Raw genomic sequence first — 26,346 nt, forward strand, 5'->3', positions numbered from 1 at the left:
AAAAATATTACACAGCTTTATCTTTTCCTCAAGAAAATTCAGAATGTTTTACAAAAAACTTAAATACATAAAGCTGTTTTGTAAACAGCAGAACTAATGAAACCTAGATTTCTGAAGGTGTTATATTCCCCTTAGCCTTCCAGACAACAAACTATTGTACCTATCTCCCTGACACCCCATCCAGCAATAGCTCCAAGTTCTCCCTAGGCAACATGTCCTGTTAAACACCAGGAACTCAAACTGAATAGACACCCAGACTACGTCGATCCTAACAAATTAAGACATAGCATTAAATACTGCCAGGATATGGTTGCATTACTCTTGCCCCACTTTGGTCCAAGCCACCTAACACTCACCTATATACGGGTTAGGAGTTATTATGGATTATTATTAATAGGCGGTTCGCATGTAGCCACTCCGACTTGAGGCTGAGAGAGTTTAATAGCAGTAAAGTGAGCCAAACATACCACAGGGCCTCAACATGCACTCCTGGGCACATACATCTTATACCAGCACAGGGAAGAGCTGAGGCTATATTGGGTCCCCAAGAATCTGCACCACTGTACCCTCAGATTCCTCTCATCTTTCTTTCACAGTGTTACTTGCACAGGCTACATACCTTCAAGTCATTCCACACTTGTTACTTAGCGTACTGTGGCCTGCTGGATAGCCAAACCAAACCAAATTAAGAAAAAAAAAGCAAGAAGTGTTCAGGTTGGTTTGGGATTATAGAAGTGCTGATTAGTCAGAAAAGTAAGGTGTCATTACTTTACTTTATATCTTAAGCAAAGCATTTACATTAAGTATCCAGCATTCTAAGGATGTTTGAAATGAGCAAGAATGGTGTGGTGGTCCCAGAAGGGACCTTACTGGAAGCAAAAAAAAAGTTTAGTTCTATGACACTCATGAGGTTGCAATATTTTCACTCACTGAAACAAGTTTTGACTCGCAAAGCAAAGCTTTACTGTCACAACTAAACCAGTAACAATTAAAAAGCAACACTTATTACAAGAAATGCTACCAGAAAACACCACTGGAAAATAAAACTGCTTTTGCAATTTATACTTAGTAACATCAAATGGGCATTTTAAAAGTACTACAGTTATTAAGTGGTGCTTTTCAAGTAGTCAATTCCCAATTGTCTAGAAAACTCCTATAATTTAGAAAAGTAGAAAACTAGACATGTTTATAAAATACAGCAGATTCTATCACTTTAATCATTCACTGAGGACCACAGGAACATGGAAAAGTCTCATGATTAGTTGGGTGATTACAATCAGCCCTTGAAAACTAATTACAAACAAATGAAATGCTAAAGGGCTCTTAAACTTAAAACAAAAAATGAGAGATAATATAGAACACAAAAGCAAAATGAGTAAAGTACATACCTGTTCCAAGTATAGAAATAATTTTATGGTCAAAGGTTAAATAAATCAGATCACAAAAAGACCCCCAAAACCCAACCTAGAGGTAAATTAATTTTGCAGATACATTTGCTCACAATGAAACAAACACCTTTCCAGAGGGCAGGCTCACCTCACGGCTACCATCATTCTGCCTATTTATTCAATAATTGTCTATCCTCTTGTGGCAACAAAATTAAGAGATAAAGTCCTCTTGATAGTACTATTATTTAATATACATTTCCAATTTAGAATTTCATGACTTTTTACATGGTGCATTAAAGCAACTATTAGACTTGCGTAAATATAGATTAATCAACAGGGGTAAGATCAAGGCCGTTTACTTAGTGTAATCTCACCTTGAAATAGGAGAGATTTAATGGTATATCAGAGTTCAGCAACCACAGTGCCCCAAGCTGAATAAATTCCGTTATCATCAATTTTGTAAAATGCATTTTTGCCTAATTAGATTGGATCTCTTCCATGTTAGAAAATACAAGACAATTCAGGAATGACAAAAATACATACCTGGAACAGTGGCATATTCCAGCCACCATGAATAACCAGAGAAACAAATTAATGAAGTCCAAACTTTCAAGAATTACTATACACTTTCCCAAAAATCACGTAGTTTGCTCTTTTCTAATATTACATGCACATATATACATATATATTTATATCTAAAAATGCATATAGAATGTATTTATAAAAGTGATTGTGCATTAAATTCTTGCTCTTTTCACAATATTTTGCAATACTGATTTCCTATATTCTACATCTGTAATATAGGAATTCTCTGTGCTAAACATGCCCAAAAGGCCACCGTTCACAAACCCCACTTTTATTGGTCACTAAAAAAAGATATAAATCAAACCTATACTATAATGAGCAGAACGTACAGAATCTGTACGTTCTGTATTGCTAAGTGACAAACTTCCTACCCAATTAGGACCATTTAGGAAACTGAGTTGACAAAATATAATTGCATACCTCAGGATTTTCCTAAACTAAAATCCTCAACTTTTCTTTTGTCACAGAAAGTGAGTGTAAACTTCAGTGGCTGAAAACAAGTAGAACATAAGGCCTTGTTTACTTATCTTTTAGATCATAATTAGAAATCTTAGGTTTTACTAGTAGGTTTCTAATGCTCCTACCTGTACGTATCACTACTTTGAATCTGAAAGAACTTCAACTCAGAATTATAGAGCAAAATAACACTGAACTGAATCTGTTTCTCTTCACCATTGATAAATGTGACATTAAAAAACAACCTGGTATTATTAAAGAAAATTTAGTATTTAAGTCCAGAAAACTGACAGACAGGTTTATTATTATCATGTAAACATCTATGTACTTGCATATCAATAAACACTACTACCAGAAGTGCAGTAGCCTTCTTCCAGTTTAGATGTGCCTGTAAAAACCTTGTGTTCAAACTAGCTTAAAAAGATGTTTTAAAAAGCTGGTGCTACTCTCAGTTTTCTAGTAGCATCAGAAAGCTTCAGCTTTAGAGGAACTGTTGGGATGGGTATTTTTCCCCCAGAAATTTGGTAGGTTTAGTCAAGAGAAAGTTGCAAACAGACTCGGTCTGCTCTGATAACAAAACTATGGACTTCAGTTCTATGTAAGGAAATATAGCTGACTCCTACAGTTTATTAAAGTCTCTGCCTTATCTGATAATTATGAAAATGCTTTCTCACCAAGTATTTTAATTTCCAATGCAGCATTTTGCTTTGCCTAGAAGAACAGTGGTAGATAAAACAGCTATAAATTAAAATTCACAACACACACCACCACTGGACTAACCAATGGAATTATTCAATGAGCATGCGATGTGAAGATGCACATTCCTCATGGGAGGGAGACATCCCCGCTTTGGAGCTCAACGTGCCAGGCACGGAGCAGCACTGTGTGTTCACGTGCCGCGGGATATAAACTAAGCACGCAATGTTACCCGAGCGAACTACAAAGCTTGTAAAGACGGGGGGGGAAATAATACTGCTCAAGGGATTACGGCTTCCCGCGGCACTGCTTCGTGCCACCACGCTGCGCCGAGACCGGCAGGCAACAGGTCTCCCTAGGCCGCCTGCCCCGACAGTCAACCCGCGGGGTTACCCTGAGCAACCACGGCGTTTGAAGGAGCGGGACGCGCTCCCACTGCTTCCCGAAGCGCGCCGAGGCCTCCCACGCATCCCCGCGCTACCGGCCCGCGCTGGCCGCCGCCCAGCCCGCTCCCCCTCCCAGCTCCTGCTCCCCGCCCGCGCCAACCTCCCCGCCACGGCCCGCCTGTGGCTGAGCCCCCCGCCCCGCGGCGGGCAGAGGAGCCGGGGGAGGGCACAGCGGAGGGGAGGCGGGACCCAGCCCCACCCGCCCTGGGGGGCGCGCGCCGGGGCGAGCGGCGGCACGCGCCCGGCGGGACCCCGGCCGCGCGCAGCCCCCCCCTTGCCTGGGGCGCGGCCCCGCTGCCCCCGCGGACATCACTCACGTCGGTCCCGTCCGCTCCCGAGGCGGCAGCTGCGGGTGCCCCGCCTTCCCCCCCGCCAGTGAGCTCACTCCCGGTCCCCCCTCCGCAGCCCCGCTCGGGTGGTTCTGCCCAAAACAACCCCAGCTTCCAAGGAAACGGCGCAGGCGCGTAGGGAAGCGGGGCGAGGAGGAGCGGGCGCGCCAGTGGCCGTGTCGCTTGGGGCCGCGGAGGGCAGCGCTCCCCGCGGCGGAGACGGGGCTGTTGAGGGTTGTTAGGGTTTTGTTGTGTTTTACTTAACAAAATCGCGGTGCTTGGCTGAGCGGTACCGTCTTCTGAGTTCCGGATCTGTTCACAGTGGTGTTTGCCTCTCATGCGTCATGAGTTGGTTACGAAAACCTTTCTGGAAACGCGAGGTTGGAATTTAATTAAAAAAAAAAAAAAAGAGAGAGAGAGACTGTGAAAAGCATTAGAACCGGGAACGGTCTCGGGGATACCTTATGGTCCACTGGAAAAATGCGTCAGAAGTCCATAATAGCACTCCTGAGTTCACACTAACAGAAGTTGCTTGCGGAAGACTGAAGTCTCAGGGTAACGAGCTCTATTGGAGTCAGGAGGGCGTCTGTCAAGTGTTTGAAATGGATATCAGCTTTCTGCAAACGGCAGCACGAGTGAATGTCCTTAAGCTATGCAGATACTGGAGAAACTTGTATTTTTGTCTGATTTAGTAGCTAACTTAAGCAGTGTTGAGTTTGTTTTGTTTTGTTTTTTTTTTTCCTCTTAGGAATAATAACTCCTTACTGGAATGAAAGAAATCTGTGTTAATTTCTTCTGTGTAAAATCTGATTAAAACTATAGGTCATTCCTTCGTGCACTAGAGAGTTTGAGAAATTAATGAAAGGTTTTGAATGAATGTGGTCAGATCTTTTCAGAAGCAAAGTTGGGTAAAATTAGCCTTCGGTTGACAGTGAGCAATTTTTACTTCCTAGAGGTGAGCTATTGCTTGTGATTCTGTGGTTGTGACATAGTTCCCGTAGTGTCTTTCAGATTCTGTGAATGAATTTACATTGGCTGCCAAAAGAATGCACATTCTGAAACCTTGCTTCCTTGTTTCTCAGGCGTTACTAGTGACAGATGCTGTTGTCTCTTTCTGGTACTTACTTGTCCTTTGCTTTCTCAAATACTTGCATGCGTTCATGTGATAGGTAGGGGTATTTCTTTTTTCATATGGCAGGTGTCCTGGGTTGCCTTGGCATAATACAAACAAAAACCAACTCCTCAGAATTTCTTGTGCTTCTTTTTTATCCTTGGTGTATCTGCATTCTTGTAGGTCTCCATCCTTGGTAGTACCCCGAATTCCATTAAATAATGGCTTTGAACAACCTGATTTCACTTTAAGGTTGGCTTTATATTGAACAGGACCAGAAATCTAGATGTTACTTCCTAAGTTGTACAGTTGTGACATTATTTGTTGTGTCTATATTTGATGTATAATTAGATGACAGTTTTAGTGCTAGTTTTCACAGTAGCCAAGACACTCCAAACGGTCTCAGGGTTAATCATAAGTTAAACATCCTAATCAAAGGCCAGGCTGTATGTCTGTAACCTAGCAGGTTCAGAAAAATTCAAATCCTAGCGCCGACTTCCAATGTAGACAAAATGACAAAATGGTTCCCCAAGAGAATAGTAATTTATTGATTATTGTGATATGTTACCTCTGTTTGATAAGCCTTATGTTACATCCACAAATTGTTTAGGATGCAGCAGAAAAGCTACCTCTTCAATGTTTTCATTTGTAAACATCAGTACCAATTCTGACAACACCAGTACAGTCAATCACAGAATCACAGAATATTCTGAGCTGGAATGGACCCACAAGGATCATTGGGTCCAACTCTTAAGTGAATGGTCAAGAAACAGATAAGGTTTATACCTAACTTGTCAGCCATGATCTGACAAGTTGTACTAAAAACTAGACATTTTCTTAAGAATCTGTTACAGGACAGTGACTGTGAAGACAGACTCCAAAAAGCTTTCAATACACTAGCTTGCACAGTAACCTGAGAGCTCCCTTGCACAGTTTTGCAGTTATGTCGTTGTAAGGGACGGTTAATGATTTACACATTCTGAAATCACCAAAAGACTTTTGCAAACTGAAAAGAAGCTGCTGCTCACCCAGCAAAGCCTCGCCCCCCCACCCCTTTCTGGGATGGGTTGCAATACTGGTATAATATGCATAAGCACTGTTCCTCCCCAGCAAACGCAAACCTACATACTGTTCCTGTACACAGATATTCTAGCACAGTCTCCAGTGCTGTCTCAATGAACTCTTCATCATGATTAAAGTTGGGACAGCAGGAACTGTAGAATATATTGCTGGGTATGGCAAACCAACGTGGAGAGCAAGGCAGGTTGCAATGAAAAGTGACTCATGGTAAATTCTGAAGAGTGCTGTCATCCTTGAAATTATGGTTCCTCTGAGGATTAGGATTGGAGTTAAATAAGAAGGACGAAGATGTGGATTGGTGTCCACCATATAAAGCCTCAGGGTATGTAGGGTTGTAGTTCTTAGATGGTAAATGTTGAGGCTATTGCCAGATGGCTTTTCTGAGAGCAAGACTGAAGAAAGATCATACTTCTTCAAATCTGTTAAAATGTAAGATCCCAGAACGCCCCCAGAGTTTGGATAAATGCTGAGCCTAGCAGAGTGAGTGGCTATCCTAGCTCAGGCTAGGACAGGGGTAGCTTTTGCAGTAGGCAGGAGGAGACATGGCTAGGACCCAGAGGTTATTCTGTACCACCTCACATCATTGCTGGGGGAGGGGGAAAAGGGACTCTTCTTCCAGGGAGAAGGGGTCCCTTCTGACCAAGCAAGGCCAGGGTGGACATAATTGTGGGTTAATGTTGATCCCAAGCCAGAGGGAGCAGTCAGGGTGGAGTGGCTGTGCTCAAGTCAAGCTCTGCACTCTCTCTTTTGTACACTTTTGTTATTAATATTATTGCTGTTACTGTTCATTTTATTATCTCATTGCTGTTTCCAGTAAATTTTTTTTACCTCAACCCGTGATCTTTGCCTTTTGTGCCTCCAATTCTCCAATCTGCTGCAGCAGGGAGGGGGAGGGAAAAGGAGGGGAAGGATTGACTGAGCTTTGTGTGGTTTTGCACTTTCAGTGGGAACAGTAAATTGGGGAGTACCATTCCTAAACCATGACAGTGGCCTATGGCAGCTGGGAGGGCTCACTTAGGGTTAAAAAAACAGTCATTTTTAATCACTGACACAGAAAGCAGATTTGATGTCTGATATTTGATCTGTCAGCAGTAGTAATGGGCTACAAAGCCTTCTAAATAAACTTGGCACTAGACATCAACAGGTTTTCCTATTACTTGTACAAACCTACATCAAGTTTCCAGGAACACTTGTTTCATGAGAATGTCTTAAAGAGTTCTGTGGCCACTACACCTATGAAAAACACAAGGTATTTGTGCAGTCTAAGTTCTATAAGCAAGTAGTGGTCAGGCCTGTTTTCCATGTCAGAGGAAAATACATCTCACCTCTTCAGCTGACTTGTTTAGTTGGATTCTTTGGGCTATAGGCAGATGAAAACACTGCAGCTCTTATTCATAAAGAATAGATTCTGTGATAAAACCAATAAGTCTATGTTATATTTGGCACCTTCATCCTGGGACAGTTAAAAATCACTGTTCTGGAGTTAAGAATGTTCCATATAGAAAGCTACTGTAAGCCAAGGTTTAATGTGCTGATCTAAACAAGACTTTTCCCCCCATGCTACTTCTTATGAGGTCCTATGTCATCAGTTCTTCTGATCTACTTTATATAGTGCATAACCTGATCTGCTGATATTAAGCAGTTCTTAACGTTGTTAATAACACTTTCATTACATCTGAAGATGTTGCAATATGTATTCCAATGTCAGTGTCATGGATCTATTTTTTTTTCCATTTTTTGATAGTGAAAATTTTTTTGCAATATTTGAACTTCACTCATTATTACAAAGGGAATAGAAGTCAGTAGCAGTACCTAAGAAATCCAGCCTGGGAACCTGTACAGCACCCAGAATAATAGAATGAGTTTTGTCTGTACTTTGATAGCCTGTGGAACAGATCAAAGAAAAGAAAGTATACTCCAAACACAACACATCCTGCCCAAATGCATAGACAAGTGTGCAATTCTTATTCTGGTAGAAGGAGGAAAGCAAGGTTTTCGAAAAAGTTAGAACAGCAATTATGGATGCATGGAGTTTTTCAATGGATTAAAAAGCATGTGCTCACTGTGTTCACCTGATTTTTCAGTTGCGGGGGGCTTGCATAGAAAAATGCTTCCCATTATCTTACATTTGGTCTGTGTAGGAAATAGAAATGATGGCTTACTGTAGTGTACAGATAGAAAGTTTGTTGATATCAGATATATTCTGAAAATCTTGCAGAAATTTCAGAATGATGAAGAATGGATCAATGTTCTTATCAGAGGCTAACTTTCAGCAAAAGGGTAGAATCTGTCACGTGCAGGGACAACCTCTAGGTGTCACTTCAGTGTACAAAATAGAAACAAGATTTGCAGTTGGGTAACAGCTCTAAAGATGCAGTGGTATTTGGCAGAAGTTAATTGTTTAACTGATCAGTGCGTTATTTTACTCTTAATAGCAAAAAGTAATTAAGTTTCTGGTATTGGGTATTCAAAGCAAACAGTCTGATTGTTTGACACAAGTTGAAGCTTGCGTAATTTATGAGGCAACTGAAACAAGAATTTTAATTATATGATATTGACAGGAAAAAGAAGTGTCACAAAAGCTAAGTCAATCACCTATTTCTTTAAAAAACTTCGAGACCAATTGTGCAAGATGTTTTGCGTCCTGAGATTATTGCATCTTGCATGCTCATTTTCTAGTGCTTTGAAAGGAAGTCATAAGGTCTGACTATGCTGGAAAGCTGATGTTCCCCAAATATGTGGATTTTATATATGGCAGCATAGACGTCTGTATGTGTTTATTTGGCAGTCTGCATTTCTGTGGCTGCTTTTCAGAGACCTGAAACTCTTTGAGCTGAAAAGATTTCCATGTTAGTTCAATCCTTGACTTATCTTCTAATCCTGAAGTGAGCACCCTTAATTCAGGTCGATACATAAACAGTCCTTTCTTAGAAGAGAACTTTTGCATGTGTTTATCCTCATTGACTTTATTGAGTCATAGTCACCATCTCAAAGTGTTTTCTGGAGTATGGATTTTCTTGTGTTCTATTGCCTTCTTGTGGGTGGTAGCTCTTCCAAAACTAAAATTCTGTAATGCAGAAAACTTATTTCACAGTCTAGTACATTTTTTACTTCTAGACAAGAGCAAAAAAATTTCTTCTGTTAAAATTCAGTAAAATATTTAAAGAAACCTACTTTTTTTCCTCTATTTGAACATGTTTACAGTTTAGGACTTTGAAATGTTTTAAGAAAATCAAGCCTTAATTGTCATCTTAATGCAGAGACTTGGAGGAGCAAGGTTGGACCTATGAATTGGCTCAGTCCTAGGATCTCGTATTAACGGGAAATGTAAGACTTCTAAATTTTTAATAAGTAATTTTACTTTTCATTTTTAATGGGTGGAAGTTAATAGGAGAGTCACATTAATACTCCCTCGTATCTCAGATTGTGTACCAATATGTTCAGCATACTAGATTATCTATTTATAATAATTTTTTATATTTATACAACATGAGGAAAAGAGTAAGATAAACTCTTCTTGTTTAACTGCCAGAAAACTATGTTTCAGAAACCATAGATTCAAATTGTCTTTCAGTAGAGTTAGTAGTTTTTGCGCAACATCTCCTGAGGTATAGCTAAATCTCTACTGATGTTCTCCTGTCTTCAGAACAAGAATTCAGTCTTTCTGAAAGTGGATTGTCATTTGGAAAGTGTTCGCAGAAAACTTCTGATACGTTGCCACAGGATGGCAGTGTAATAGCGCATCAAGTTTAATTTTTCTGAAGTGTTCTGGAAACATTGGGTATTGGAGCTAGAATTTGTCTGTAACTAAGTGCAGCATTGTTGCTTTTTGACTTTTCAAAACACCATTGTTCTGCTTGTATGTCTAGTGCATCTTTGCATAAGTTTTAATGAAATTGTTTTCCTTTTGTGTTATTAGCTATACAATAAGCTTTAATAAAGAGTAATGAATCTCCTGAATATCCCTATTGTATCCTATGATTAAGAGTATATTATTTGTAGACAAGTTGCCACAATCTTTTTCAGAAAAGTAATTTATTCTTTAAAATGCACTTGTTTTGTTTTAGAATGTAATTGTTGATGTGCTTCATCTGGTATCTTTTCTTTCTTTTAAATGGTTGGGTTTTTTATCAGGTCAGTTTGAAGATTTTAGTTCATAGTCCTTTGCTAGGTTCTTATACCTCTTTTGTTTTCAAAGCCTTCAAGCCTATATTTTTAAATATTATTGTTTATATCACTGGGATATTTTATTTAGGATTGTATTAAGGTTCCTTTCTTTCCATGTTCCCACTGGTTTCTTGAGTAAGAATCACTATTGTCAGTGAAAAAGTTGCCATTTTTTTACTTGGGGAATACTTTAATAGTTTCATTACAAATATTCTATTGTGCATCCTTGCTGTTATTTGTTTCTAATCGCTTTGTTGTGGGTATTGCTAGATCTTCTCTGAAGGTATCTTGAGAGGTAAATGAAACAATGTGAGTTTGTGTTCATGACAAATTATCAGGCCATATTTATCAAAAACGTTAGTTTTGTGAAATTTATTTTTTTATATCAAAGCCATTAAAATTTTTCATCCTTTTGTGATTAGCCAAGGGATAACACAACTTTGGATTTGTACTGAAGTCCAAGAGCCTGCCTTTCTAGGTGGACTCTAGGTGATCCAGCTGAATGTGTTACACTTGGCCAATGCATAGGAAGGAGCTGGTTTTTGTAGAGAGGACATTGTGCTTGAGCTGTCTAAATATCAGTCAAAGTTGAGATAACTTGCAGTGAGTTTTAAAATTTATTTGAACTCCAATAAAGATGAAATAAGTTTTGACTGTCATTTGACTGTCATTTTGTCATGAAACAATCTGGACCTCAATAGCATGAGAAATCTCAGTTTTGTTCTGAAATTCTGCATGCAACCTAATGTGCAGTTTATTTCTGCAGTGATGGGCACTGAGTTATTTGGTGATTTTGCCTCCATTAGGGTGATGTGCTGGTACTGTGCTATAGTCAGTTTTGGTATCTGCCCAGCAAAAATAAAAACTTCAGCTTTAATTTGTCTTACTTAAATGCACCATTCTGTCAAAGTTATATATGAGGTTTATAAAGATGCTTTAGAAGTCAGTGTTAGTTGACATTCAGATTAATTTCTGTATGAAACAAACTCAAAATTAAACTTAGTGAAGAAAATTACTAATTAAGCATCTAAAAGGTTTGATGTTTGAGAGGAAAATGAACAGAAAACTATTTTTCATAAAACGTTCCTCCTTACTGTGCACAGTAATGACAAATTACTTGTAAAGATGCTTGTAGTTTAAAAAAAATCCTGCAATTCAAATATTCAGCATGGACAAGATCTAAGTCTCTGTTCTGCCTTTTTTGTTGAGCAAGAAAGCAGGAATAGACTGAAGATACTTTTCTACCATTCAGTTTTCAGTGTTGACTAGCTCTATAACCTTTTATTGCCATCTCTAGGGATCTTTAAGAATCCTGTCTTGACAGGTCTTTTTTATATATCTTTTTCCTGTCATGATGCACAATGAGCATCTATTTTAGCTGTTGTTTCTCTGTCCTTTTTATCAATTCTACATTTTCTAACTCCTACTTACATGCCTGTCTTGATTCTGTTACCTGCCTGAGGTATAGGCCTGACATCATTTAGAAATAAATTTTTGGCAAAAAGTTTTTCTTTTCCTTGTTTCTCATTTCATTATACTAAGTTCTTTTGTTTCTGAAACCAGAAGTCTAGGAATTGTGCTTGATCCTTCTTCTTTTCTTTCTATACTCTGTTTTTTCTGTCAGGCTTTCTCTGTCTACTCTTGGAACACAGTCAGAATTTGTACGTAACATAATATTACCTCCTTTTTCTGTGTTTGTAATATATTTTTTCTTTCCTGATTCAGCTGCTTCTTACGGTCTTTCTGTATCTTCTTGCTGCTAAGCTAGGTAATCAGAAGCCAGCAACTCTTTCTTGTTGCTGCAAGAGAATAGAGATAAGTTTTTTGCTTCAGGATGCAGAACTTAATACCCACGTGTTTTGCTACTGGCTTCTTGTGACTGTAAAAAGGCCTTTTAAAGCAAGGACACAGCAACCTGATCACATCAGGGACAAAGATCTCAGATGCAGGTAAATAAATCCATCAGTCAAATGGAAAATCTATTTCATAATACCAATGTATTGGAAAATAACAGGATCAGGGTTACTTGATTTACTCCTGAAATACTTACTAGATACTTTTACTTATCTCATCTCTTTGGTATTTTGATAGGCAAGGTTTCTTGCAAGGTGTTTTATGATTTTGCAAACTGTTTCGTGCCTATGGTCATTATGTTACTAGCAGGCTTTTCCTGAGATCATAGTCTGTTTCTACTTATCAGATACAGTGGTTTTCTATTATTGTCCCTTTCAGCATTTCAGCTCTTGGTTCAATTATTCTACTTTTACATGTCTCTGGTCTCTTGATTATTTCTCTTACTTGGGCCTGTAGAGCCTTACATGATTAGAAGATTAGTTTTGTATTACCCTAACTCTCTGAAGCTTTCATATAGTGTTTATTGAATCATCTCCAGTCTAAATGGTTTTTGTTTTCCATTTCCCCACTGCAGCTCTCTTCTCTTCATTATTAGATAAAGCTGGAGTACATGCATATATAAGTCCAGTTACTAGTGAATGGTTATGAAATTAATTTCTCACTATTCTTTTTAGTGTACTTTTCCTAGCGTACTTTGCATTACTGTGTAATTCTGATGTTTCATAGCTCTCATCTTTTGTTTACACTGCCCAAACATTTTTTTTTAATAAGCTGATAGAACTTGCCTTTTTTGGCCTAGCTCATTGAATTAATTCTATTTATCACTTTTAGTAGTTGCAGCAACTTGTGCTAATCAAATGAGCTGTGGAAAGAAAAGTCTGTTTTGATGTGCTTGGCCCAGATCATAGAACACAGGACTCTGAAGTGACCTACAGTCTCTTTTGCCTTTTTAATATAAGGCAAACCGTAACATCTATCATTATAGACTGTTCATAAAAATCTTCCAAAGCTGGAGTTTCCACAGCCACTTCACTTACTGTGTCCTGCTGTGTTGTTACCTGTGGTCTGAGAAAGTTCAAAGAAGAAAAAACGTCAGAAAATATCTCAAAAGATAATCTGGTCCAACTTTTCATGTGAAAGGGAGTCTACTTAGATGGGCATGTCTATCACGCTGTCCGGTTACATCTCGAAAATCCCCACTGATGGAGCTTCTACCATGTCTCTGGGGAGGCTGTTCCAGTGATTGACTGCTTTCACGATTTCTGTCTTATATAGAGATTAAACCTCTCCCAGTGCAACGTGTACCCATTGCCCTTTCTCTTCTCCATGTGGCTTCTTGTGAAGAGAGAACCTCTGGCCTCCACGTAGCCACCCTTTAAGCACTGGAATACAGCGATGAGTTCCTTCTGAGCCTTCTCCAGGGAAAAAGACCTAACTCCTTCAGTCTTTGATCATCTTTGTGGCCCCTCTTTGGAACCTCTCTAGGCTGTCCACATCTTTTTTGAATTGTGGGGACCAGAACTGTACTGCAGGTGCAGCCTGGCAAGCACTGAGTAGAGTGGGACATTCACATGTCTATCTCTGCTAATAAGGCCTCTATTGCTTCCATCCATATTACCCCTGCTCCCTGCGAAGAGAGTAGATTATTGCCTTCCTCTTTGCATCAGTCAAGAGGAACATTCTTCAGAATTTGAACAGTAAAACAATTTTTTCCCTGAATCTTTTCTCCAGCCTGAACAATCTCAGCGCTTTTGGTCTTTCCTCATACATAGACGGTGTGTTAGAGATTTTCAGCCATGCCTTTTGCTCCTTGTTAGACTCCAGAGTTGGTCCAGATCTCTTTTAAAATGTGCCTGAATTAAACACAGTATTTCAAGTAAGGGCTTAAAGTTGAAAAAGGTAAAATAATAGCCTTACCAGTCTTCTGCATGATAGTCATGCGTGCTTTTTACCAATGGCATTGATACTGTTGACTCACATACAGCTTGTCAACCCTGTAGTTTCAGATCCTTTTCAGCACAGCTGTGAGCTAAACATTTCCCAACTTGTATGCATTCTTATTGCTGTGCATCTACATCTTGCACTCATCCTTACTGAATTGCAGCCTCCTTTTTCAGATTTATTTCCTGTTTGTCAAGATCTCTTTGAATTATAGCCCTTCTGCCCAAAACACTTGCAGTTCCACACAGAGTGGTATAACTGCCAGTTTAAAAAGCTTCCTCTTTGCTTTACAACCCAGTTCAAGAACTAATGCATCAAATAGTATCAGCTCCAGGACAGACTCCTGCTAAAGTCACATAATGCAGCCTTTCTTATTGATAAATGATAGTGAATTAACGATAGCTACTTCTAAATAGGTTTTCCACCAGTTTTATACCTTCAATGTGCATGTTTTCTCTGGAGTAGGCAATACTTGTATAAGCAGAGATGTGAAAAAGTATTAAAAACTCTACAAAAGATGAGTGTATGATATCTGTTATCTCTTCCTTATGCACAAAAGTGTTACCCTTTCAAAGCATGTTACTCTTTCACAGAAACTATGATCTAACCCAATTTGTTTTCAACACAACTATGATGAGTGTTACGTCAGTCATGCTGACATGTAGTTTGATTACTCATTCCATGATTTTTATTTTTTTTTTAATAGGAGCTCCTGCTAAACTGATGGTTAGGTAATTTCCAAACAACACTTTTAATCTTTCCCCTACGCTTTTATATTTGTCCTTGCCCAGCCTTGGAAGTTCCTAGAGACAGTTCAGAGAAGGATCACAAAAACAGAACTGCAGAAGAGTTACAAGGAGGACTAATTCTGTTTATTAGAAAGAAAGTTTTGATGAGGTATGTGTGCTGAACTACTTTCAAGGCTGAGGTGTTTAATAGGCTCATACTAATACTTACCTTTGGAAATGGGAAAGAATTTTGTTTCTGGCTTGGGTTGACAAGAACTTTTGCTTCCTTTAGCAGCTACTGGTATGGTTTGCCTGCTGATACCATTCATCTTGGCTTAGCTAGCATCTTTCACTACCGAGAGTCAACCCCTTTTCTTTGCTTGTGACATACAGCTTAATCACCTGAGAATGGAAATGTTTTATGTACAGGGATATGTACGGATACCTGGGTAAAATCTAAAGGCCCCTTACCTCTATAGGTAAGATCAGATTAGATGATTAAATGGTCCTTTGAACTCTTAAATGTTATGAAGTTTAAGAATAATCTATTTAAGAAAATTTCTTCTGATTTTCTATTTTGCTTAATTTTCTGGTACTAACAAGTGATTATTTTACTCCAAGTTTATATTCATGTGCAATTCTGTGTTTTGTGGGAGACATCCATATTTCACAGAATAAAAACAAACACTTCATTGCAGCCTCTGATATGAAGCCACATACTGGCAAATTATAGTTGTGGGTTGCTGATTTGGAAATTCTTTTCATACACTTCACAACACAAGATCCACGTTAGAAGCAAATAATAATTTGGGTCAAATTCTGCTGGTTCAAGTAAACTGACTTTCTTGCTTGTTTTACAGAATTAGTCTTTTACATGTTACCTTCTTAAAAAGTATCAATTTTTACATATAGCTGAATCACAATTATAGACTTCATTGTAATATTAAACTACACTATTTCTGTTACACAAAGTCTGAATGCTGAGATATTTTTGAGGGAATTGAATATTATTCTAATTTTTACTGTTTGATAGTCTAATAATTGGTGGAAAAAGAACTCCAGAAGCATACTTTGCCTTCTTGTAACCACTGCACTGCAGCTACACAAAGCCTTCTTTGTGGCAGAAGAGAGTTGGCTTCATCTCTTTTGGAGGCACCTTGAAAGGAAACTTTGTCAGATTACTTATGTAAAAATGGAAAAGTGTGTTAAATTTTTTATCTTTTTAGTGAATTAGCTGTAGACCCCAAATGGCTGAAAATAAGATACTTCAATTTCACAGTCCTCTTTGCTCTTAAAAAAAAAAAAAAAAAAAAAAGACTGGTACAAAATATCACCATGTTTCTTAGATCTAAAGGAGGACTAAATTATCCCCTAGTACATACCATTGTTCCAGTGACCCAGACATGCTGTGAAACTTAAATGATTATTAAGTGGTTTGCAACTGACAGCATTTGCTTGCTTCAGACTTAAGTTTCTCTCTGTGAAAAAGGTCAGACTTTTCCAATAAATGCACTGCTTATTTTTTTCAGTAACACAGAGATGTAAAAATACAAATACATTAGAAATAAGGGGGGTGGGGGAGGGGTTGTTCACTGAAAAACACCCTGTTCCCTTAAACTGCTTTAGTTGTATCTTTACATATTTATCTCTTTTCAGTTAAAAGACTTGAAAGAATTTCTATTTTTCTTATTTTTTTCCCCACCTGTTTTACTCAGCTAACACATAAGGCAACTTGGAAGACAGAGACATTGATGTCTTGAGCCCTTGTGTCAAACTGGTTTAATTGGTAATATTCTCACATTTAGTCAGACATATCATAGGTTTTGTGCTCAATCATACAAGCCTCATGCTGGTCTGAGACCAATAAGGGATAGCAGTTTAACCTGCTGTTATCTGCACTGCTGACTGTCACAATGTTTCAATGAATTGATGGCTTTCAGATGAAACTGTGGTGCCTCCTCGGTGTCTCCCCCAAGCTGCTTAAAAGAGCATCCTTAGCTGCAGCCCAGGCTTCTGCTGGACATCTTTGTGGTGACAGTGCTGCCTTGAAAGACAGGCCATGCTCTCTCCTTAGCACTTCAGGAGCCTGGATTGGTCTCAAAGCCAGAAAGGGAAAAGTAAAAGAATCCAGCTGCCTGAGGGAATTTTGCTTTTTTTCCTTAACCTGTGACTGATAGAATGATTTTCTTCATCTTTCTTTTTCTTTGTGGTGTAGAAAATGGAAATGCTCTACATGATAGCTTAACAAAAGTCAAGGTGAGACAGAGAAGAGCAGAATGAACCTGGGGGCAAGTTTCGTTTGAGGCCTGTATATTTGACATGTACAGAATCACAAACTCTTGTAACAGAAGGTAAAATTTTCTTTTTTGCTAAGGTGTCATGCTTGGAATAAGACTAGCTGTGATTCAGATACACTTAACACAAGCATACCCTTACCTCCATCATTTTCTCATTCATGATCATATGTAATTGTTACAAAGAGCCAATAGAAAAGTGCATTCTTAGTTACCATGCAATTATTATACAATAACTAGTCCTCAAATGTATATATGTGGTGAAATGAGCTTGTGTGCAAAAGTTCTAAAAACTTACCTGTCATGCTCATTTACACAGAAAAGCCAGTGTAAGCATGTGTTTCTTTGTTGATAAACGAAGTATTAAATCTGTCTAGAACTATCCAGCAACAGGCTGCCTTTTAGACAACAAACTGCATTACATTAGCAAAGAAGTTGAAATTCATCTCTATTAAAATAACTGCCAAGATTAAAGATTACAGGAAATATGCAAGGATATATTTACACTGAGGTGGGTTTTCTTACTCCTACTCCAATTAGTAGTTCTTACTTAGGAAGGCTGTGCCTGAGAGTGCACCTTTTTCAACAGCTGGGTTACAATTTCTATCATGGAAGAAATTTTCCATTGGTTTCAAATCTTGGTTCTGCCAACTAATCAGATGCTCTAAACAGAGCATCCAAAGGATACTATTTTTGACATTTCTCTTTGAGTTTTTCTCCAAATGTAGTAATGTATTCTTTGTAATGTAATCTTTTTAATGTATTGAAATAAAAGCAAATAGATTTTATCGAAATGTTATAATCTGAATGGAAGCTAAAAATCATAAAAGTAATGATCCTATTCAGAAGAAGTAGGTAGTAGTCTAAGTTAAGAAAATAACATTGCTTCTCTTGTGTACTTAGAGTTTTGTATCAGCAATAATTAAAAAATACAATACCTTTTTGTTTATAAAGGCAATTTATTTCCAACTTCTATGTGTGGCAATCAAGCAAAGGATTGCCACCTTTTTACAAATTTAAAACATTGCTTCATATGCATCAGCTTTTGTTTAAATGCCAACCCTTCTCCTCAAGTGCTACATTATTATTTTCTGAACAAAAGTGTGTTGATCACTTCAGTAAGTTCCCATTTGTGTCCCATTTTCTCATTATTATCATAATAATTTCCACTTACTACTTTCAAAATGCACCAAATAGAAAAGTTGAATAAAAGTTTAAGTGGAACTTTGTTCTTTTATAGACTTCTACACTATACTATAGAGAGTAGCTGTGTTTTCCTCTGGGTTTTAGGTTGGGATTGAGTTGATTTCTTTCTCCCTCCTTTCTTGTCCTGGGGCAGCCCAAGGCAAACTAGCACCATGAGGAGGGAAAGCATTGTAGAGTAACACACAGATCAAATATTTTCAGCTTAAAAATAGTCATAATGAGTTTGCTTTTCCCCACTTTGAGCATGAGGTGAGACTAAGTCTTCATTGATACTGGAGACAGTGGTGAATCAATCCAATGCTATCTTACCACTATTGTTACTTGTTAAATTTTTCATATCAGTTTTATCACATTGCACTTTTTTTAAAGAAAGAGATTACAGGTGCAAGTTCATCCATTGTTTGATTTTACAAAATCTTCATAAACAAGTTTATGAAGATTTCTCCTTAGCTGTCTCCTAAGATGCATTAGTGATGTATTTGCTCCCTAGGTCTTCATATTTGGACTACTTTGCATTCCTATGAGTGAAAGTCCAAATCACAAATATTTTATTAAAAGGAAGTTGGAAAACTGCTACAGAGATTTAAACCTCACATAGTGCAACAAAGCAAGCAAAAAAAGAGCTCTGCTGCCTTAAATCCTAAGCATAACACTCTTAGCTATCTACAGCCTAGTGACCACCCAATAATCTGCCATGAATCTTTCATTGCTGCTCCTGCATCAGCACTAGATTCCTTGCAATTTCCAGGATAAACATAGGTCTTCAGTCCCTACTGTCATCAATTCAAAACTTGACACAATCAAACCTGAACCCCGGCCTTAAGTGCAGGCCAGCAACCCATACACCATGCCAGATGAACTGTGAGCCAAAGCCCACTTGCCAGCTCCAGCCTCTTGCCCAGCCTGCCTGGTCTTCCAGGCTCTAGCAGCAAGCTTAGCTTTTCAGTCCTGTGCTTCACTGGGAAGAATGTCTCCAGCTGTGTCCTAAATCTGATTTTTAGAGAAAATTTCATGTAGTGTTTGGGATTCTTTGTTCTCGAGGAACTGTGTACTGATTTTGGTAAGCAAAGTTAGACTAACTCTTCGCATTTCCATAATTCAATAGAACTCTCACAAATACTGCTAGTAAAACAATTATTTCCTACCACCATAGGTTATCTGGAGCACATTTGTGTTAACTGAACTCTAGTGTTGCCCATTTAAAATAAACAGAAACAGCAGAGGGTACATGCTGTTAATACTTACCCCATGTTTTATTGTCGTACGTTACCAAGTTGCTTATCTGTAAAATTTCATTCTCAAATTTGACAAGTGGGTGCTAAATTTTAGCTGTGTACACCAAGAACTAGATTTTATAGCTTGAAGCTATATAGCTTACTCTGAGTTGCTAATGGGAAAAATAACTGTTGCGGAAGAAAAGTAGAAGGTCATCTTTTTATACCCACTGGTACTTGCAAATAGAGTTTAAAACCCACAAGATAAGTCACGTCTTTCTGTCCATAGTAATTATACAATTGCAACCTAGGAACTGAAAAAGAAACAGATACAATAATACTTTGTGATTTTTAATTATTACTACTTATTTTCAGTGATTTTGGGGAGGAAATTGAAAGTATCAAGTATTTTGCTTCATATTTTTTCTCCTCCAGATAAGCTGTTCTGCTCCATTCTCAGGATCTCAGACAGAAAGAGTAACTTTAAAACCATTTACTAAGGTTGTTTTTAAAAAAAAGTTTTCTTCATCATTTAAGTAGTGTTACATGCAATAAGTTTCACTAGATGAATGAAAAAGCTGGTCATTAATATTTTATAATGTACCTTAATAACTAGACACCATAGCAATATCAAATGACTACTTATAGTAATAATATTAATTCTGTGACTTACTAAGAAACTTCACAGCTCATAAGCTAAGCTAAGAAAACTTCATGAATTGCAATGAAACCTCATGGTGCTGTGTTACTCAATTAATGTTGCTTTTAACATACTGACCTTTATCACCACAAATATGTCATTACACAAATAACTTGCTTCTTGACAAAAATCACCCTAAAAGGCTGAGAGTGTGACATATTACAAGACTTCCATTTTCAAGTTTTACAGTGAATCCCTTCCGGTATATACAGAATACAAGGGGACCATGAGGTTAAAAACACTTACACTCTGACAACTTCAGGGAGGGAAAAGAAAAAGGAATCAATCAGCCAGAGCCAACCCAGGTCACCTGGCACAGCCTGAACTTAGAGGGGGCTCCTGAGCCAATGGGCAGAGGAGGTGTGTGAAATCCCCAGGTGAGGTTGATCAAGGCCATTAAGCCCTATTAGAATATTTAGGGTCCTGGCAAAGGCATCACCTCGTTCTTCTGAGCTTAAAGCTGTGTGTTAGTGTGTGAGCTAGCTGAATCAAAGTGTGCTGCAGAAGGCAGAAAATATATAACTGCTGTGGTGCTGACAGGCTAAGAGCCAATGCGGTTGCTAAGTAGAAATGTTTCCGACAGTTCAGTTTTGTGCAGCATTGCGCCAAAAATCTACTTAAATTCAACAAGCAGCTCAGCTTCCATAGAAAAGTATCTTTTACACACTTGGAATTTGAGAAACTTCTTATAAGCTGTGGGGCAAAGGTTTTCACTTTATGTGATGGTGATTTTGGAGATGTAAGATGTCATTGGCCTTCACAGACCTTCTTTCTTCTTTCCTTCCTTCCCCCGTGTACTGAACAAGCAAGATCAATTCCAAGCACTGCATCCCAATGCACTTCTGAGCTCAGTACGTGCAAACAGTGTCCAGGCCTTTTGGGCTCACTCCCCGTGACTACAGAAATATTTGTTTGTTGTTAAAATCAACAACTGAAGTTTACTTTAGCCCTTTGTGTTCTAAAATATGTGTTCTTGTCACTACTTATATCAAATAGTTGCATTTTCTTTTGAAATGGCTTTTGTGCTAACTAATGCAAGCTGGCAAATCTGATTTCAGTTCCGTGAAAAATTTGAAGATTTGGAAGTATTTTTCATCGCATGTTGGGACAAAATGTCAAGGTGGTGCTCAGATGTGAAGAACTAAACTCCCACTAAAATCCTCAAATACTTTGCTTTGGACACGATATGTCAGAATTGTAAATTCAAAACTGTTGGATGTTTAAATTCAAGTTTTTAATCCTTTAGTGGCAAGAGGTATATAGCAGATACTCACTGCTTCTATTGTCTGGGGCAATTCCCCCTGTTTTAGAGAAAGTAGTTTTCATGCAAGCTGAAATTGAATGAAACTGAATGCAAATTGAAGCTTCCATTCATTCTGAAACCTGAGAGAGTGCTGTGGCAATGGTTTTATCTGTCATGGGCAATTCATGGCTCCAGACGTGCCTCCTGATGGTATACAAAGAATATGAGCTCAGTCTCATCACACAGATATTCAGTCCCATGTAAACTGGAGAAGGTAATGCCTACCAGTGGAGTCAGAGGGCTGAAGATGTGGTAATGGTAAATCATTGCTCTTCATTTTTCTGGAGCGTTCCTCATTATTTATGAATTCTGCTATATACAATGAACCACATTGTCTCTGATGTATGTACAAATTCTATCAGTAGCAATGAGAACTGCACATATCCCTGTCAAACTCTGTTCCTCTTTCACAGTCTTTTCATAACTTTTCACGTGGCATAGTTTAGTTAATCTTAGACCTTACTTGCTTTGTTATTATTTTTTCATTTTATTCTACTTTATCTTAAAGAAGATTCTTGTGTTTAAAATCTTTTTTCCTCCTTGTCATCTATGACAGTCTATTTGGAATTCTGGATTAGAAATATTTTCTTACAGTATTTTCTCCATCTCATAGTAGTTTGTTACAATTTAGGAGTTTTGGCATTTATTTTATTTTATTAGCAGAGCTTTGAAACATTGAGTTGTTTTTTTTTTTACCCCATTTGCCCAGAGAATTACGTGAACACTGTAAAAAGATACAAAAAAAAATATTTGGTCACATTTTTACCCTATCACTTTTGATGATATCTGTCTTAGTCTAAACGGGGTATCAGTCTTTTAACCCATCAGAGTGCATGCAACATTTTCATTGAAGTGGGAGCAGTATGTGCATACTGAAGGACATGGCATGACCTCATATATATAAAACTTACCTGCTTTTATAACATAGTTTCTTGTTTGGGTAGCTGAGATATTTTTTAAGTCTAGAGAAAGGGAAAGTGATATTTTAAGGAACTTTCTGTCCACTTTTCATTTAAATAACATAATAATTATTAAAAATTAGCAATATCTAGACCCTTATTTTCCACTCAAAAGGTCTTAGGCAATTAAGAATGAAACACCTGCTAACAATACTGTATAGTCTCTTTAAAACCAGCTGCTGTTGGAAAGTAGAAAATATAAATCTGTCATAAACACAGATCCCAGGGCACAGCTTTCAGAAGAAGCAGTTTGCTCAGAAAGGCACATGGAAGAGGGCCAGAAATATGCAGAAGGCCATATGGGACTCATCATCAGCAATGTTGCACCACAGGACACAGTTCCCAGCACCAAATAGAGCAACTACCCGTGGCACAGCAGGGGCCTCTATTCAAGTCACAGCTCCAGTGGGAGCATAAAGCTCTCCAGATCTCAGACTGCAGAGAGTAGCTGGTGTGTCTCCCAAAGGCTGGAGCAGGAGAAAACCGTGTCCTTGCCCACACAAGGTGTGTGCTAAATAGGGAAATATTTTGCCAAGAAGCTGTGGAAGAAAGGGGACAAACTGTGCAGCATCAAGGAGCATAAGAAAGATCTTGATGGCATCTTCATAGAGATCCTGCAGATACTAAAGCTTGAATCTGTAACTGCACAGAGGGAGAGCAGCCAGAGACAGCAGTCAGTTGTGGGGGTTAAATGGAGAAATGGAGAATCCCAGTCAGGAAAACACAGGTATCTTGTGACTCCTCTTGTTGTAAAGGCAGGGGAGGATGGCAGATCTGTTGCAAAACTGTCTCAGTGTGCTGGTAGCAGACAAGGTAGAGAAAGCCATCCCTGGAGAAACAACACAGCCTCCTGGTAAGCCATGCATTAGCACCAAGGGGAAGCCATGACTGACAGTAGCATAGGACTCACTTCTACAGGTACAGAAGGTCCAATATGCTGACCCAACTTTCTGTCTAGGAAGTCTGGTACTTGCTGAGAACTCAGATACAGCATGCTGCAAAGAAACTGCCAGGGCTTGTCTGACGTGCACTATTTCTCTTGCTACTTAATTATATCGGCAGCACTGATACATCTGGAGCAGGAACCTTGAACATATCAGGAGTGACAGGACAGCTATGGGAATGGGGTATGGAGACCCAGGTGATGTTATATTGAGTCCTGCCAGTGCAGAGGAAAGGTTTGGAGAGGAGCAGACAGGTTCCATGGGTCAATGTCTGGTTGTACAGCTGACATCATTGATAGGAATTTGGCTTTTATGAGCATGACTCATTTTGGACAGTAGGAACTGCTAGATAGAGATGGCAAAAGGGCTCTACAAAAAAGGATTATTGTCAGACAGCAAGATGGACGTGAGCCAGCAGCATGCCCTGGCAATAAAGAAAACCAACAGCTTCCTAAGCTATGCTAACAGAATCAAGAGAAGTAACTAGTCCCCTTTGCTCAGTACTCATGAGATCTGTACTCAGGAGATGAAATCTGGAAGGCTGTTTCCAGTTTAAAGCCCCTCTATTTTATGAAAGACATGAATAAACTTGAGCAAGCTCAGCAGAGAGCAACCCAGATGGTCAAGAAGCTGGGATACTTGCCTTGCAAAGAGTGGCTGAAGAAATGGAACTGGGCTTGTTCAACCTGCAAGAGAGAAAGCTCTGGGGAGACCCAACAGCAGCCTTGCCCTTTCCATGGCCAAGTTATAAAGAAAACAGAGACAGACTCTTTCACAGTGCTGCATGGAGGAGCACAAAGATATAAGATGAAGCAAGAGAGGTTCAGAATGGATGTAAGAAAAAGTTTTTTACCATGAGGACAATCAAAGACTTCGCAACAATTTGCCTGGTGGGGCTGTGTCTTCTCCATAGCCTGAAAAGATAAAGCCCTGAGAAATCTTGTCTGATCCTGCTGATCCTGCTTTGAGCAGGAGGTTGGAGTAGAAATCTCCTGAGGTCCATTCCAGCCTGAGATATCTTGTCGTAATATGAATATCCTATGATCCAATGAATATAAAAAATAATGAGCCAGTAAACTCACTGATGAACACCAGAGTATTTACATGTTGTGCCTTAGTTTTCCCTTTGCATCTCGTAGAGTTCACAGAAAAAGAAAGTATTAGCTGTTCAGATTCAGCCTGGAGGCTTGGCTTTAACAGAAGCAAGGGAGAATTTGTTCTGAGTTGATGGACTGTGCACAGCAATAGTTGAAAAGTGCATGCATCTTCCAATTTACCAAGTCTGCTAGGCTTCCAGCAGAAATGTGAGAGGGATAGGTGAAAGGGCTAGCATCTTAAATAGCCTGTTGTAGCTACATCACTATTTCTGTTAGGCTCCTTCCCTTTGTGTGCAAAAAACTAGTTTAAATGAACATTAAATTGAGAAATAGAGATTGCTTGAAAAGTAGTGACAGAGACAGCAGTGTACTCTGCATCATTCATGAGTTTCAAAAATGTACCAGAAAGACAACTGTGGTAACTTACATGAATGTACTCATTAAACTGAGAACATGAAACCATGTATGGGTTTACACAGGAATAGTGGTCTTAATAATATTATCATACCAACTGTTACATACAAATAAGCATACATAACTAATTACACTTGAACAGTTTTTAGAAATTTGGTCAGTTGCTTTGAAAGCACTTTGCTAAGAATTGCAAGTATTGTGCTCTGTTTAATTTGTAGGAAAATTGTGGCACACTCAAGTGATTTGTTGAAGGTCACTTGGCAGGCTGAGGAAAAGAATTCTTCTTTTCTGAGCTTCAAACCTGTGTTCTATTAAACTGTAAGGAAAAAGCAGATTGAATCTTTGACCTGAAGTGGTCACCAAGCCAGTAGTTGGATATTGTAATATATTAAACTGTGTTTTCATTCAGTGATACTGGCACCATTAAACATGTAAGTTGAGCAATAACTGCATTACCGCTTTTGACTCTGTCCATTCACATATGATGAGTGTCATACTGGCCTGTTTACATATTTCTCAAAAAACTGTATTCTCTCTGATTTGCAACAGCTTAAAACCATGAAATTTTGGGACAATATCCTTTGATGGGCTGGTTAGAAAAACTGCATTTTCTTTCATAATCTCCCTCTCTCATCTACATTCACATGTCTCTGTACATGTGGGTAAATATTTGCCATGGGAGAATTTTTTGTTTGCATTCCTCACTTTCCACTCTTTGGAATGAAGGAGGAAATACTCCATATTTTTTGCTCTCCTCCACATTTTAAATCTGACCACTTAAATCTGTGACATTCACTGTTTTGGGTGAAAACTTTGTTAGTTCTCTTTGAAGTCATCTGATAGCCTCAGGAGTCTCTTCTGAACAATCAGGATGTTCCTTTTTATGGATGTTCCATGGACCTGCAACCACTAAAGTGGGCTTTCATGTATCATCCGAGCAACTTTCACTGGTGTCAAACAGTGACTTTCTTGGGTTTCTCCCACATTGCTGAGACTCTGTCACAGATTAGTAAAGCTCCACAGTAGCTTGTCTACCACTTTATCTAACTGTACTAACTCTGCCTTACCCGTAATATCATTCTTACCATGTCAGTTATCTAAAATTAGAAAGGAGTGTGAAAAACTAAGTCAAAAGAATCAAACTTACACTTTTCAATTCACACTTGTTTATTTCAAAAGTGATTACCCATCTATTAGAAAAATAAATCATGTGCACCTTTTCCCTACAATGAAGTCATTATCTCCTAATGCTGAAATGGCTGAAGAAATAAAATGTATTACAGCCAAATTTTCATGTTCTTATGATCTCAGCTAGAGAGGATTGTTGGACTAACTAAGGACTGACTTAACTTCTTATTTTCCAACTTTACTACATCAAAGTAAGTGACTAACACCCAGAATTGGCAATAAGTAGCTAGTCAAACCTCTGAACTA

The 26,346-nt window shown here is 38.5% G+C and overlaps 1 protein-coding gene across 11 annotated transcripts in view; it reads right to left on the reverse strand.

The window, feature by feature from the left end:
- AHI1 (Abelson helper integration site 1) overlaps window positions 1-3,941 on the reverse strand; it is a 95,334-nt gene extending 91,393 nt beyond the window's left edge. For 3 of the 11 annotated variants that reach the window (XR_001877170.1, XM_017829712.1, XM_017829722.1), the window contains exon 1: window positions 620-2,359. The gene's annotated coding sequence lies outside the window, so the exon portion shown is untranslated. Of the gene's footprint in view, window positions 1-619; window positions 2,361-2,393; window positions 2,464-2,557; window positions 3,065-3,103; window positions 3,133-3,888 lie in introns of those variants that run through there. The other 8 variants (XM_017829721.1, XM_017829720.1, XM_017829714.1 and 5 more) reach the window with 7 other exon arrangements.
- Window positions 3,942-26,346: the final 22,405 nt, after the last annotated feature.

This window comes from Lepidothrix coronata, unplaced genomic scaffold (genome assembly GCF_001604755.1).
Source record: "Lepidothrix coronata isolate B3197 unplaced genomic scaffold, Lepidothrix_coronata-1.0 Scaffold167, whole genome shotgun sequence".
Lineage (NCBI taxonomy): Eukaryota > Metazoa > Chordata > Aves > Passeriformes > Pipridae > Lepidothrix > Lepidothrix coronata.